Below are 13,967 nucleotides of genomic sequence, written 5' to 3' on the forward strand. Positions count from 1 at the left end.
ATGCATGAAAAGGAATAAAAAAATATACGTATTTTTCTATGTTTCTTTTCAAAATTAATTTACTTTTGCACTTAAAGTTAAAATATATAAACCGTGCATCGCACGGGTATTATACTAGTTAACATATATTTACAAAGAGTTTAAGGTATTTCATTATCAATGAAGTAAGTAGCCCACTCGTCTCGAACTTTATGTATTTCGTCTTTAGTGAAAGGCTTCTCCGAAGGGGTATTGAAAACTTTATAAAAAAAATCCCATGAAAAACAGAAGAAAAAACAACTTAGACATATGAATTATATCTAAATTACCAAAATAAGTAAAGAGGTGGAATAGAATAACGAAATAAGGCACGATCATTGGCGGACCCACGTTGGGGCCAGAGGGGGCACGTGCCACCCCGGAAAAAAAAAGAAAAAAACTGAAAATCTGTAAAAAAAAAAAAAAAAAAACGCAGAAGGCTTATATACAAAAATCTGCACTAATTGTTAGGGAATGTTATTGTGTTGTAGTGGTCAATAGAGTATATTTTCTTTGATTTTTAATGCCCACAAGTCAGGGGTTCGAGGCATACAATGACAATTTTGGTTCATTTAACTTATTTATTTTTCCCTTTTTAATTCTTTTTTTCTACCCAATTATTTGGTTGTCTATTTAGTTCTTTTAATATTTTTTTGATTCAGATGCGGATTACACTCCAATGAAAAAAGAAATTTAGTTCTTTTAATTGATTCTACATCAATCGAAATATTTTCTACTTTTATTTTTTCATCTTTATATTAATTGGACTACACTTAAAAAAACCATGACCATCAATTGTCTTTCATATTATTTGTTCCATTTCCTTTCTTTCCTAATAATTCCATTTGTTATCTCTAGCTTTAATTTTTTTTTTAAAACACCAATTGAACATTGTATGCTTTTTTTCACCTTTATATTTAATTGGACTATATTATATTAAAAAAAATTGCCGAAACAAAATAAATTCAATTCTATCATTTACTGCTCTATCTTAATTAGTCGCTTTAAATTTTTTACAAATTTTTACATTTAGTTATATATATTGATAAAACAAAAAATCTCGCACCAAAAAAAATCGTGCCACCCCTGTCCCAAAGTCCTGGTCCGCCACTGGGCACGATGAATACAGAGTATTAGTGTTAGTTTATTTTAGCTCTGTTTCCTTTTTGAGGGAGAAAAAGCCTATCGGAAACTTGTATTATCAGTCCATAGTATTCTTTCCAACAAACATAGACATGGTACCAAGAGTTATTTTGAAGGAATTTTGACAATCTAAGGGTAGAGCAATGAAGCATCCATCAGCATAGTATTATGTCAAAATGATGGTATTCTACATAACTCATAAACATAGGCTTCAATTCTGATATGGCAAACATATATATATCTAGCCTATATATCTAGACGGGAAGAACATTTCAAAACTTCAACCATATCTGCTTGTAGAAACAAAACTAGGGTACTCACAGTTTTCCAGCCATCTGGGTTCAGAAAAGAGACGATCTTAGTGTTGAGTCCAGGAACAGCACCGGGTTATTGAGTAATCTTTCCTCCAAGCTCTTGATTAACCAAGCTGACAACCTCCCCAATTTTGTAGACACCATCAGTACTAATAGCAACATAGTCATGATATCAGTTAGGATATCAAATTTAGAAAATCAGTAAAATGGTAATTGGTAACATCATAAAAAACAAACTTTTAATAAAATGAAAGGTTGTTTCAAACATGTGCAAAAGCAGGTAGGGGTGTCAATTCTCAATCCGACCCAGTGAACCCGATGGATTTGTCCGACCGTTTAGAATCCGAACCGTTTAGAACCCCAAGTTAAAATCCGAAATCCGATCCGATCCGATTATATTCAACCCGAATCCGACCCAACCCGTTAGTATTGATCCGATTAAGATCCGAATCCGTTAACAGACCGATCCGTGACAATCCGGATCCATTTAATCCGATCCGAAACGATCCGAAACCCGTTTATGATCCGATCCGTTTCAATCCGAATCCGTTCCAACCCGAGGAATATCCGTTTAATCCGATCCGTTTTTAATCTGTGACCCGTTTAATCCGACCCGTTTCAACCCGTGACCCGTTTAATCCGATCCGTTTTTAATCCGTGACCTGTTTAATCCGAACTAATTCCAACCCATCGATATAATAATATATTCAATAACTTATATTACTGATCTTAAATTCTTATTACTTTTAAAAGTTGGTTATTATTTTCGTCCCCTAATTAAGTCATCGATATGATAATATATAATTTGGAACCGAACTGACCCAAATTCCAACCCGCTACTAAATAACCCGATCCGATAATTACCCGAACCAATATAAAACTGAATCCAATGTAACCAGGCTAAATTAGTTTCATTCCAACCCGTTTTAGTCTGTTACCGATTAATCCGATCCGATATGAATCCGATCCGAAATGAATCCGATCCGATATGAATCCGACCCGAAATGAATCCGATCCGATATGAATCCGACCGACATGAACCCGAACCCGTTCTAGTCCGACTAAACCCGTTAACAATCCGTCATATTCCAATCCGATCTGATCCGACCCAAACCGACTACAATCCGACCCGTTTACAACCCGATCCGATATGAATCCGTGAATAAAAAATCCGACCCGATCCGGTCCGTTAAGTTTTCAATCCGATCCGATCCGACCCGTTAGCCAAATTAATCCGTTCCAATCCGATCCGTTTCAACCCAAATCCGATGAGTCCGACCCAAACCCGATCCGTTGATCCGATTTGACACCCCTAAAAGCAGGCCATTTAACCAAATTGAAAAAAAAATGGACTTTAAGTGACAAATTGGTAAAAAAAAGTGTCTCAGACGACAATTTGGTAAATTTAAATTACAACGACGACGAATAAGTCACAAAATCGGTCGGAATTTAGAAACCTAATCGCGTGACTCACACGCTCCTAATATTGTTTTTTTCGATTTTTCCCTTCATCATTTTCCTCCAATTTGATTTTATGATTACTACTTTTCTAAAAAAAAAAAAATAAGCGTAATTAAAGTTCCTCCCCTTCTCCTTCTCCTTCTCCTTCATTTTCTCTCTCTTCTCCTCCTCTTCCATTTTTGTGCTTACCCAACATTGATGAAGAATTACTGAGTCAACTAAACAAAAATAAGGGAAGAGCAGCATTAACACAACGATTTGGCATGGTAAAGGTGAATTTCGAAGTTAATTTCTTGCTTTTGTCTTTTCAAATGTCAAATTAGTAATGGTGGTTGATGTTTGATTATGACTTGTTGGTTATGAAAATTGGCCGCTTGTAAGTTTTCCCCCACCAATTCCTTCTCCTACATTACATAAGTCATCACCATTGCTTCCTCCATGAATCAGATTTGCTTAACCTTCAAATCATTGTCCGATTCCAACTCCATTAAATTATCTCTCATCAAGCAAAATAATTGACTTCCAACATGACAAACAGGAGTGTCAATCCACTCGCACTGTCTGCATCCATTCCCCTAAAAAATCATCAAGAGCCAATTAACCATCAAACAACTGATCTCCAAATGGGGAAATTAAAAACACAGAAATAATTTGCATCAAACCTTTAGAGGTTCTCACAATAGACCCAATTCTATCATCCAAATTCAAGAGGGACTTGAAATCCCCCAGGACTAGCCAGGCTCCATTGCTGAGGGTAGCTAGTTGTTGTAACTGGTCCCAAAGGGGCTCTCTTCCATTCTTATCATTCATCCCATAGATGAAGGTGCAAAAGAAAGCTTTGCCATTGCTTCTGGGGGTAACATGACAGTGTATCATCTAAGGGTCCATGTGTATGATGTCCACAATGCAAGAGTCAGGATCCCAAACTACTACTATCCTACCATTATGGTGACAACTGAAGTTAGAAGTGGAGCACCAAGATGGGCACACATTGAGGTAAAGGCCCTTCACCTTATGAGCTTTCACCCTTGTTTCCAAGAGGTTGGACAGTTTGATATGGTGGGACATAATCATGCCTTTCACCACCTTTTGCTTGTCTTTCATGTTCAGACCTCTCACATTCCAACAAAAGGATGCTATCCATCAGGCTCAAGGGATCTCACCCCCTGCCCTGATGCCTCTACTAGACCCTCTAAAGACTAAGTATGTCCAGTGTTGTCAACCATGGTCTCAAGACTCTCAACATCTTCAAGAACCTGGAATTTATTCCCAATGCTCACAGGTTTTAGCTGTTTGCACATCTGTCTACTGAAACCATTAGCTATTACAAATCCATCATGCTCAGGAGAGGTGGGTGGGATTAAGGAGAGCTTGTTCAGTGACCACAACATCAGTGGGAGGGGGTCTTGCAGGCTGGACTGCTTTAGGTTGCAACCTTCTCTTAGTCTGAGTGTTCCTCCTAGAACAAACTTCTTGTTTATGTCCAATACCCTTACACAATCCACAAGTAGTAGGAACCCAATCATATTCCACAGTTTGACGAACAATCACCCTTTTTTCATCAATTAACTGGATTTCAGTGGGGAACACCTGATCAACACATACCTCCACCAGCACTTTAGCATACATCAGCTTGTCTCTATGCAAGGTTTCTTGATCTACCTTGATAACTCGACCAATTAGGCCAGAAATTTTATTTAAACTCTTTTCACCCCAAAATTTCACTTCTAGACTGATCAGCTTGATCCAAATAGGCAGCAATTTGACAGGATATTTGGCAAAAATTTGATCAGCAGACCATGGCTTAACCATAACAGGCTTTGAATCAATAAATTGTGTACTCCCCTGCAAAACCTTCTGACAATTCTCCATTGTTTGAAACCGAATGAGGAACACCCCCCTTCCTACTAGTGACACCTTATCAATGCCATACTTCCCCCAAATGTGGTGCACAAACTCAGTCATTCTGAGGTGGGTTTGCACCTAAAAAGAACAAACAACAGAGGATTGCCAATACGCGATTTCATCTTCCACATCCTCTAATTCAATATGAACAAGATTATTGTTCTCAATTGCAATGTTATCAATATTAGTTCGATTATTAGTAGATTCCATTCGGGGGGTTAAGGATTCAAAAATGGGTCCATTCCCGCCAGAAAAATGGGTACAAATGTTCTTGCCACTATTAAGACCAGATAACCGAGCATTGAAGTTCGATTTCACCTGAGATTGTTGCTGTAAATCACGGAGACCAGATTCGGGTGAGAGAATTTGATCTTCAAGCAGTTGTTCAATGTCTGGGTGCGAAATTGTCGAAACAAAGTTATCATCCAACACCTCCATTGATGGTGCAGGGAGGTTCAATTCTGAGCTTGTGCGCGAGTCACCGGGCGCGCCACTACTGTAGTTTCCATGTCCTTCTTTCCATTTCTGGGTTGGCTAGCTTGCTTGTGAGGTCTTCTCATGGGGGTCGAGAGAGTCGCCTCTTCGAAACCTCTCAAGAGCTCTTTTTTTTATTAATTTTTCATTATTATTATTATTATTATTATTATTATTATTATTATTATTATTACTATTATTATTATCATGTAAATAAATTACATAAAGTTGGATGAGAGTCTAGAAACAAGTTGTGCTCCCACCCCCTTTTGAATATAAAAACTCAATTTATAAAAGACAAATGCACCACTCTTTATTATTATTATTATTATTATTATTATTATTATTATTATTATTATTATTATTATTATTATTATTATTATTATTATTATTATTATTATTATTATTATTATTATTATTATTATTATTATTATTATTATTATTATTATTATTATTATTATTATTATTATTATTATTATTATTATTATTATTATTATTATTATTATTATTATTATTATTATTATTATTATTATTATTATTATTATTATTATTATTATTATTATTATTATTATTATTATTATTATTATTATTATTATTATTATTATTATTATTATTATTATTATTATTATTATTATTATTATTATTATTATTATTATTATTATTATTATTTTTATTTTTTTTACAAGCTTAACAAGCTACAAAGATCAAGGGAACTACAAGAAGTTGGAGGGGAGCCGAGATACAATCTGGGCCCCCACTCCTCTAGCTATGGCGAACCCGATCCTGCTGAAAATGTGAGCAGCTGCCCGTGCCCCAATGTCCTGAGCCCTGGATTACGCTTGGACCCGCTTCAGCAAAGAAACAGCCCCTTTCTCTAATTCCCCAAAAGAAGAGAAGGAAAAAGGTAAGAAACCGTAACCCAAAGCCCTACAACGTGCCGCATACTTATCCTGCTTCCGCTGCGTTGCAACCGCCACAACCCGACCCGGAACGAAGCCTGACAACCCAGATTGCGTCATAGGGGAAGACCCAGTCAAGTCAACACACACATCTAGACCGCCATCCCATGAGTAAAGCAATATATCTGCAGGACGAAGAGCTCCATCACTCTCACTAGTCAGCCCAACATCAACCTCCTTGCGAGCAGAAATCCCCGACCGGTAGCAAATATCCAAAAGGGTATCATGAACAACATTATGACGATGTTTGATACCCACAATCCCAGCACAAGACACGGCATGATCCCCATAAATGTCCCCGTCGAAAACCCGAGAGCAAGCAGAACACGGCGTCGAATCAGAGAACAACGGAATACCCAACCGATAGCAAAGAACCGAACGATAAGTCTTACCGTTCATAGTCTGGCCTAACCCCGAGATGGGGACTGCCCGCAACCAAGCTGAGGAGTGATCCCCCTGCTGTGATTTCCATAGGGCAACAAGACGCGAAGATAAGGAGTAGGCGGATTCCGCATCAGCAGTAACCTTCGTGAAATATATGTCTGCCAATTTCTTCATGAGTGTGGGGGTAGCGATCTCACTAGGGCTACGCATAAGGTCGGTCTCCACGGTCCTATTGAAAAGACCAAGAGCATCATCAAAGGCCGGTCCCGGACCATCAACACCTGAAAGCCGAAGAAGCGAATCCTGCAAACCAGAAGACTGCAAACGGGATGCAAGAAAAGCATAATGCCGAACATCACCAGCTGAATAAACACCCAATCCTCCATAAGAATAAGGCAAGGTGGCAAGGCGCCATTGCCAGTCACCGAACCCAGGTCCCGAAGCAGTCACGATGCGCTCTAAAGAAGCCCGCAGAGCCACATCAAAAGATAATTGGGCCGCTTCGAACAGATGAGGCAGACAAGTGCGCATAGCAAAGTAGAGTTTAGAAACTCCAGTACACGCGCGAAGAAGCAACAACTCACACTGGGGATCATTAAGCTTGGCTACAACATCCATCAACACAACAGTCTTCGACACACGCTGCGAAACCAACTCCTTACAAAAAGAGGAATCCGTACTGACTGGGCCACCAAGCAACTTAACACCAAGCGCAGGACGAGCAATATCCGTAGGAAAGACACCCTCTAGACGACTGCGAGGGTCCTCCGAAGGCCAGAAAACCTCCGTCTTCTCAAAATTAACATGGAGACCTAAACGAGGACCTTCCTCCAAAATCAACTCTAAGACCTGTCCAACCACCAAAGTGTCACCAATGATAGTGCCATCGTCCAAGTACCAAGCCTGAAGAGATAGATCAAATGAATCTCGAATTCGACACACCAATGGATGTAGAACCAGAGAAAAAAGAAAAGGGCCGAGAGGATCCCCTTGCTTCACACCCTGACAAGACCACAAGGTATGCTCCCCATAATACAGCCGCGCTGGAGAAGAGTAGCAGAATTCAACCCAACGCGAAAGAGCAGGACAATGGAGCCGAACCTCACGCAACAAAACCGATCGATCAACTAAATTGAAAGCATTCTGAAAATCCACCAATAACATAGATAGGCCAACATCGGCCCCACGAGCCTCAACCAACCGATTGACAACATGGAGAATGGCCTCACCACCTGCTGGAACCCCAACTCCAAACTGAAGACCTCTAAAGTAGTTTCCTAAACGCGGACCAATCAAAGCAGCCCCGACCTTAGAAACAAGGCGCCTCCAAATAGTGCCCACAGCAATAGGACGAATACCCCCACCAGGCTTAACCAGTGGCGTAAGAGGAGCACTAGCAATGTATCCTCCAAGCTCAGCAGGACACTTTCCAGCAAGAAAGAGATTAACTACCTGAGTGATAGCATCCACCAACTCATCAGAAACAGCTACAGCAGCACCACCCAAGCAATCCAAAAGGTGTTGAGCACGCAAGCCATCTCTACCGCACGAAGTACCACGCGGAAAGCCCATAATCTGCTCCAAAACAACAGCGGAGGAAGCAGTAAGGTGATGATCAACAGGGATATCCGGTAAGGTAGGGACCGGAACAGAAGGGTGCTTTGCTTGCAAATCTGCAAGAGTAGCATCATCGTAAGGGGCAAGACCTGAGGAAAAAAGAACCCTAACGGCAGCAGTGTAGTGACCGTCAGAAATCTTTCTCTTGCATTGCTTAATGTTACGCTCCGCCAAGTCATGGTCGTCGTCAACCTCCAATAGAGGGGGAGACACGCTAGCCAATGTGTCTATGACAAGTTGCTCAGAACCACCAGGCACACCCCAAGAACGAATAGCAGAGGTGATACACTCTTCCTGTTGTCGCCGCCTAACACCGGAGGAACACTCACGATTACTTCGTGGAGAAAAAGTCTTGAGGACACAAAGAGGTAACACGAGCAACTGAACCCAACAAGCGATGTCATCTGGTCTGCAAATCACCTTATCAAGCGCCCCTTTCAGAACTCGCGAAAAACCCAAACGACATTTGGGAGGAATGGATTTCACAGAACGCAACCGCTTAGACCATAAAGTGTTTAGAAGAGCAACATCAAAAGAAAAATGATGTTCTCGAGGCGCATCAGAAGTAGAAAGCTCAGAAGCAGTTGCTTGAGGTTTTGGAATGCCGTAGAGAGTAAAACGAATAGAACCATCCCCAGAATCAGGTGGATCCACAAAAACCGTACTAGAACCACTGCCATGTCGACACCTAATACGATGAGTATGCGTCTTGAAACAATCTCCACATAGCCAAATTCCCATACGACGAAAGGTCACCTCAGCCGTAGTAAAAACCTGCAAATTGGTAGTAAGGGAATGACGGGTTACATCCCGCACTCCAGCGCAACAATGACGATCCCGTAAGTGAGTGATCAGAGAACTCCTCACCAGACCACGCCCACCTCCATCCTGGCACCCGCTAAGACCCACAAAAGGGCAATGAAACTTCGCCACGGAAGTAGCCATATCAAAGCACATCAACCAAAAAGTAACTCCAACGTACCCACTACCAAGCACACTTACACACCCACAAAGACACACAACACACTAACACCACACCAACGAACACCAACGAACACCATACAGCAACCCCAAGTGATCAAATCACCCAAGTGAACACACTCACGATTGATGCACACTCACGCGATCAAAGCACCCAAGAGATCAAATCACTCACGACCACACTCACGAATGTTGCACCCAAGCGAACCAATCAGCAAACCTAACTCACAGAAACTGACCCACAGACCTGATCGAAACACCAAAGAGATCAAACTGAACACCAAACTGAAACCCACGACGACAGCTCTCGAACTGCCGGAAAACAAACCCACGGACCTGAAACTGCCGGAAAACAAACCAACGAACCTGAAACTGCCGGAAAGGAACGAAGGACCTCTCGAACTGCCGGAAAACAAACCCACGAACCGGAAAAGTTTGAGAACCGCCTGCAACAATCGCTGCCTCCACCTGAAAACCCTCTGAAAAAACCGTACGAAAACCGCCTGGAAAACGCCTGGAAACCTCACGAAACCCCACGAAACCGTCGCCTGAAAACTGACCGCCTTCGCCTGACCCCGGAACACCGACGCCGACGCCGGATAATCGACGAGGAGGGGACCTTAAACGCCCATAATCGTGCCCTAATCGCCCGATTATTATTATTATTATTATTATTATTATTATATAAGATCTAACAAGGTAAACTAGATTTTGATCAGTTTTAATAAGTTCAGATAAAATCAGATAAATTCAGATACTTCACTACTCCATAAATTGTTAGACGATCCCACAACGTGTTTTTAAAGGCAGAACCCATTGAAGCATACGGCCAATTCCGACCAAAGAAACATCACAAAGAGAAAAGCAGGTAAAATAAAAGGAAAGCTAACCCATTATTCATCTTATTAAATATTTGGTCAACTTTTGTGGGGGAGAAGTCGTTTAAAAAGTGTCAGAAATTCTTCCACTTTTGCTTAATTTGCCGCTAATTTATCCATCTTTGGGTGACTTGAGGACAAAATTAAGCACATAACACCTCTAGGCTTCAATCACGCCATAAATTAAGAATTTGGGAATTTAAGACTATTATCCTTATTCCTTAATATAATAAATACTTTGATTGATACATTTTAATTGGAATTTGGGAAGTGCAACCTTAATTTCATGCTATGATCTAGGGACTAGGATTATGCACTATTCCACTAATGTCAAAGATTGAGTAGTTGAGATTGAGCACAACTAACTTGACAGTTGAGTTGGTAGTTAAAATGAGTTCAAATCAATGATTTTGACGTACTTCATAACTAGTGACGGATCCAAGATTTTGAATCAGGGGTGGCACAAAAATTTAAGCACGGCAAGTCAGTCATATAATGTATCTTTACATTCAAAGTATAATGTATTTCGATTTGTTTTGTAAATTTTCGTTTTTTTTGTTTTGTTTCGGGGGTGGCACGTTCCCCCTTGGCCCCAACGTGGGTCCACCATTGTTCATAACACGTTCTCAATTTTGGGTTTGATGGTCACACTAAAAGCATTTGGTGACCGCCTAGTATAAAAACCAACAAATTTCTCGCACTTATACCTACACGGCTACACCCCATTATATACAAACTTGCGGGGTTGTAATGCAGAAATCTAAAGTCTCATATTTGTTTATTGGGAATGGGAATAGAAATTGGGCATGAGATTGGGTGGGACTGGTATTAGAGCTTGGGAATTCATTATATAGCGAGATGGCAAAAGATATTTACTTTATACATGTACGACTTATGTAAAGTTCCATCCTAAAATTAATTGTTAGTTGGTGGAGTTGTTTAATAGATTTATAAGTTTTTGCTTTAAATTAATATTATCCCCATTTTTTTAATTTCTAACTTTTATGGATATATTATGAATTTTTAGAAAAATAAATAAATACTCCGCAGTATATACTATGAAAATCTATAGATGATAAAATCAATTTTACCCCGTCGAGATCAATTTCTGGCTTCGTCCCTGAGTTTAAGACATAATCGATGGCGTTATAAGGTGTGATTTGAAGTTAAGCAAGAAAACCTTATAGAGTTAGGAAAGCGAAGAGCTGACTTCAAATGCACATATCTCTTGATGTATTCATCAGTTAAAGATGATTCAAGCTGGAGAAGAAATCTTAACTGTCTCAATAACTTTCCCACGTGAGATCATAAGAATTTTGGATGAGAAACGAGGGATTTATAGCTGTTTTACAAAGAGATGTCCAAAAACGGAGAAGTTATGCGAAATCTAATAGTTCGTCCAAAGTGAAGTGGGGTAAAGAGTCGGTTGTTTCTGCAAGGCCCCAAGGATAGTTCGCCCAAAACCGACCATGATTTGATCAAATCTGATACGGAGTACTCCCTTCATTTCGAAATAATGTGGACAGTTTAACTTTCCACGCTTGTCAATGTAAATGTTTGGATATTAATACCTCTAATTTTGTATTCGTAAAAATTATAAAAAGTTAGACGAATCAAACAAGACCTCATATGACTATATTTTTCCTTACTCATGATTCACAAATGATAATTAAATTGAAATTTGTGAAATATCAAAAGTCAAAATATTTCTATTTTTTCGGGAGGGAGTATATGTTAGCTTGAAATGTCGGACGGGCTGCTGTTCTTTTCCATGAGCTTTGAATGACGTGGTTCTTTTTTGTCCATTAAATTTTACTTTTCTAGCACTATGTGTTAGACCTAGTAATTAGGTTGGGATGTAAGATGAATTGGAACAGTCTCATTAAACTCAAACAATTAGGGTTTATGTGAGAGCGAAAGAGTTTGAGAGGAAGCTTCATGGTTGTTGAAAGTTTTCATTCTTGGTACGGAGTGTCATTATTGTATTTTATAGTGGGTTGGTGGTTTTGTAGGAAATAATACTGTAAAATCCGAAAATAGTTATGTAAATATGGGTCGAATATTTGACTTATATGTAAAGTTGTAATGTATTTATAAACACTGTTTTAGAAGCAAAATTCGTCTCGACTATAGTGCAATCGGATATAGGCGTTGCCCCCAAGTTTTTACACAATAATCCGTCCATGTACACAGGCTACAAATTCGAACCAGCCGAACGGCGGCGCTCGAGGGGATGCTCATTGTAGCCCACAACACGATAAACAATACAAACCTTATTATATTACTCCCTCCGTATTTTAAAAAGAGATACACTTTGACCGACACATCGTTTCAGAAAAGTGAGTTGAATTTATTAAAATAAGATGATAATGAGAGAATTATTTATTATAGTAAAAAGATGATGTGAGTTAGTGTGGGGACCACAAGAAAGAGAGAAATATTAATATATTGGAAGTGATGACCAAAATATATTAAAAAAGAAAAGTGTATCTCTTTTTTAAATACAGTCATTTAAAAAAAGTATATCTCTTATTAAAATACAGATGGAATAATAACAAGGAACAATTCCATTTCCCTATTAATGTGGGACAAAAACTTTCTCCCCAAAATAGTAAATAAAAGTGATTTTTTTACCCATATTTTGCATTACAGCTAGACCAGGACCCGAAAAACCGACCCGTAACCCGAAATTGATCCGAAACGACGACCCGAAATTAACCCGAAAACCAAACAGAACCGACCCGTAACCGAAACCGACCCGAAAGAGATTTGACCTGAATTGACCCGATACCCGAACGACCCGACCCGAAATACCCGAACCGATATTCACCCGAAACCGAATTAACCCGAACCGAAAATAACCGTAAAATTTAAACCGATCCGAACCGAAAATCAACCTAGCAACTTAAATTTACCAATTAGTTTAAAATACAAGTTTTTTTACCTTATCATATTATTATTATTATTTTATTTATATTATTCTTATTATTATAACCCGAAAAACCCGATCCGATATGACCCGATCCGTTATGACCTGATCCGATATGACCCGATCCGATATTGATCCGAAATTCTGACCCGAAACCAGACCCGACCCAATTATGAAAAACCAAAGTTACCCGAAACCCGAATGGACCCGACCCGTACCCGAAACCGACCCGCAAGAAAAATAACCCGAAATGAACCGACCCGAATGAACCCGACCCGAATCCGATCCAAACGACCCGTTTGCCATATCTAATTACAGCCAACAAGATTTTTCTCTCGACACTCGGATTCTCACGGTAAAATTTCCTTTTCTCCACTCAAAATTAGTTTTATTGCTTAATTGTAAACTATAATTAATCACACAAACTAGTTTTATCACATGTGTTCCACTTCTTCTAACAACCCGAACTCACATGTGGATTATATAACACCTTTCAATGGTTGTATACTACGTACATGTCAAGCATTGAGAAGAGACAATCAATTTAGAAATTGTCATGCACATGTCATCGGATGGATTATAGGTTGACCTATGACAGTTCGGGTCTATACAATTCAGGTCAAATTCGGATTAAAAGTTTTCGGGATCATATCGGGTTTGGGTCGGGTCTATTCAGTTCGGGTCAATTTCGAGTCGTCAAACCCGGGTAAATTTCGGGTCGTCGGATCCGGGTAAATTTGGGTCGGGTCAAGTTCGGTTCGGGTAAAAAACAGACCAGGTGATCCCGTGTCGGGTTCTAAATGGGTTTGGTCGGGTCAAACTCGGCTCGGGTAGACTTTGACTCGGGTTATTTCAGTCCGGGTCAATTCAGTACCAGTCCTATTCCAGTTAGGTATCGGGTTGG

This window comes from Spinacia oleracea, chromosome 4, assembly GCF_020520425.1.
Source record: "Spinacia oleracea cultivar Varoflay chromosome 4, BTI_SOV_V1, whole genome shotgun sequence".
Lineage (NCBI taxonomy): Eukaryota > Viridiplantae > Streptophyta > Magnoliopsida > Caryophyllales > Amaranthaceae > Spinacia > Spinacia oleracea.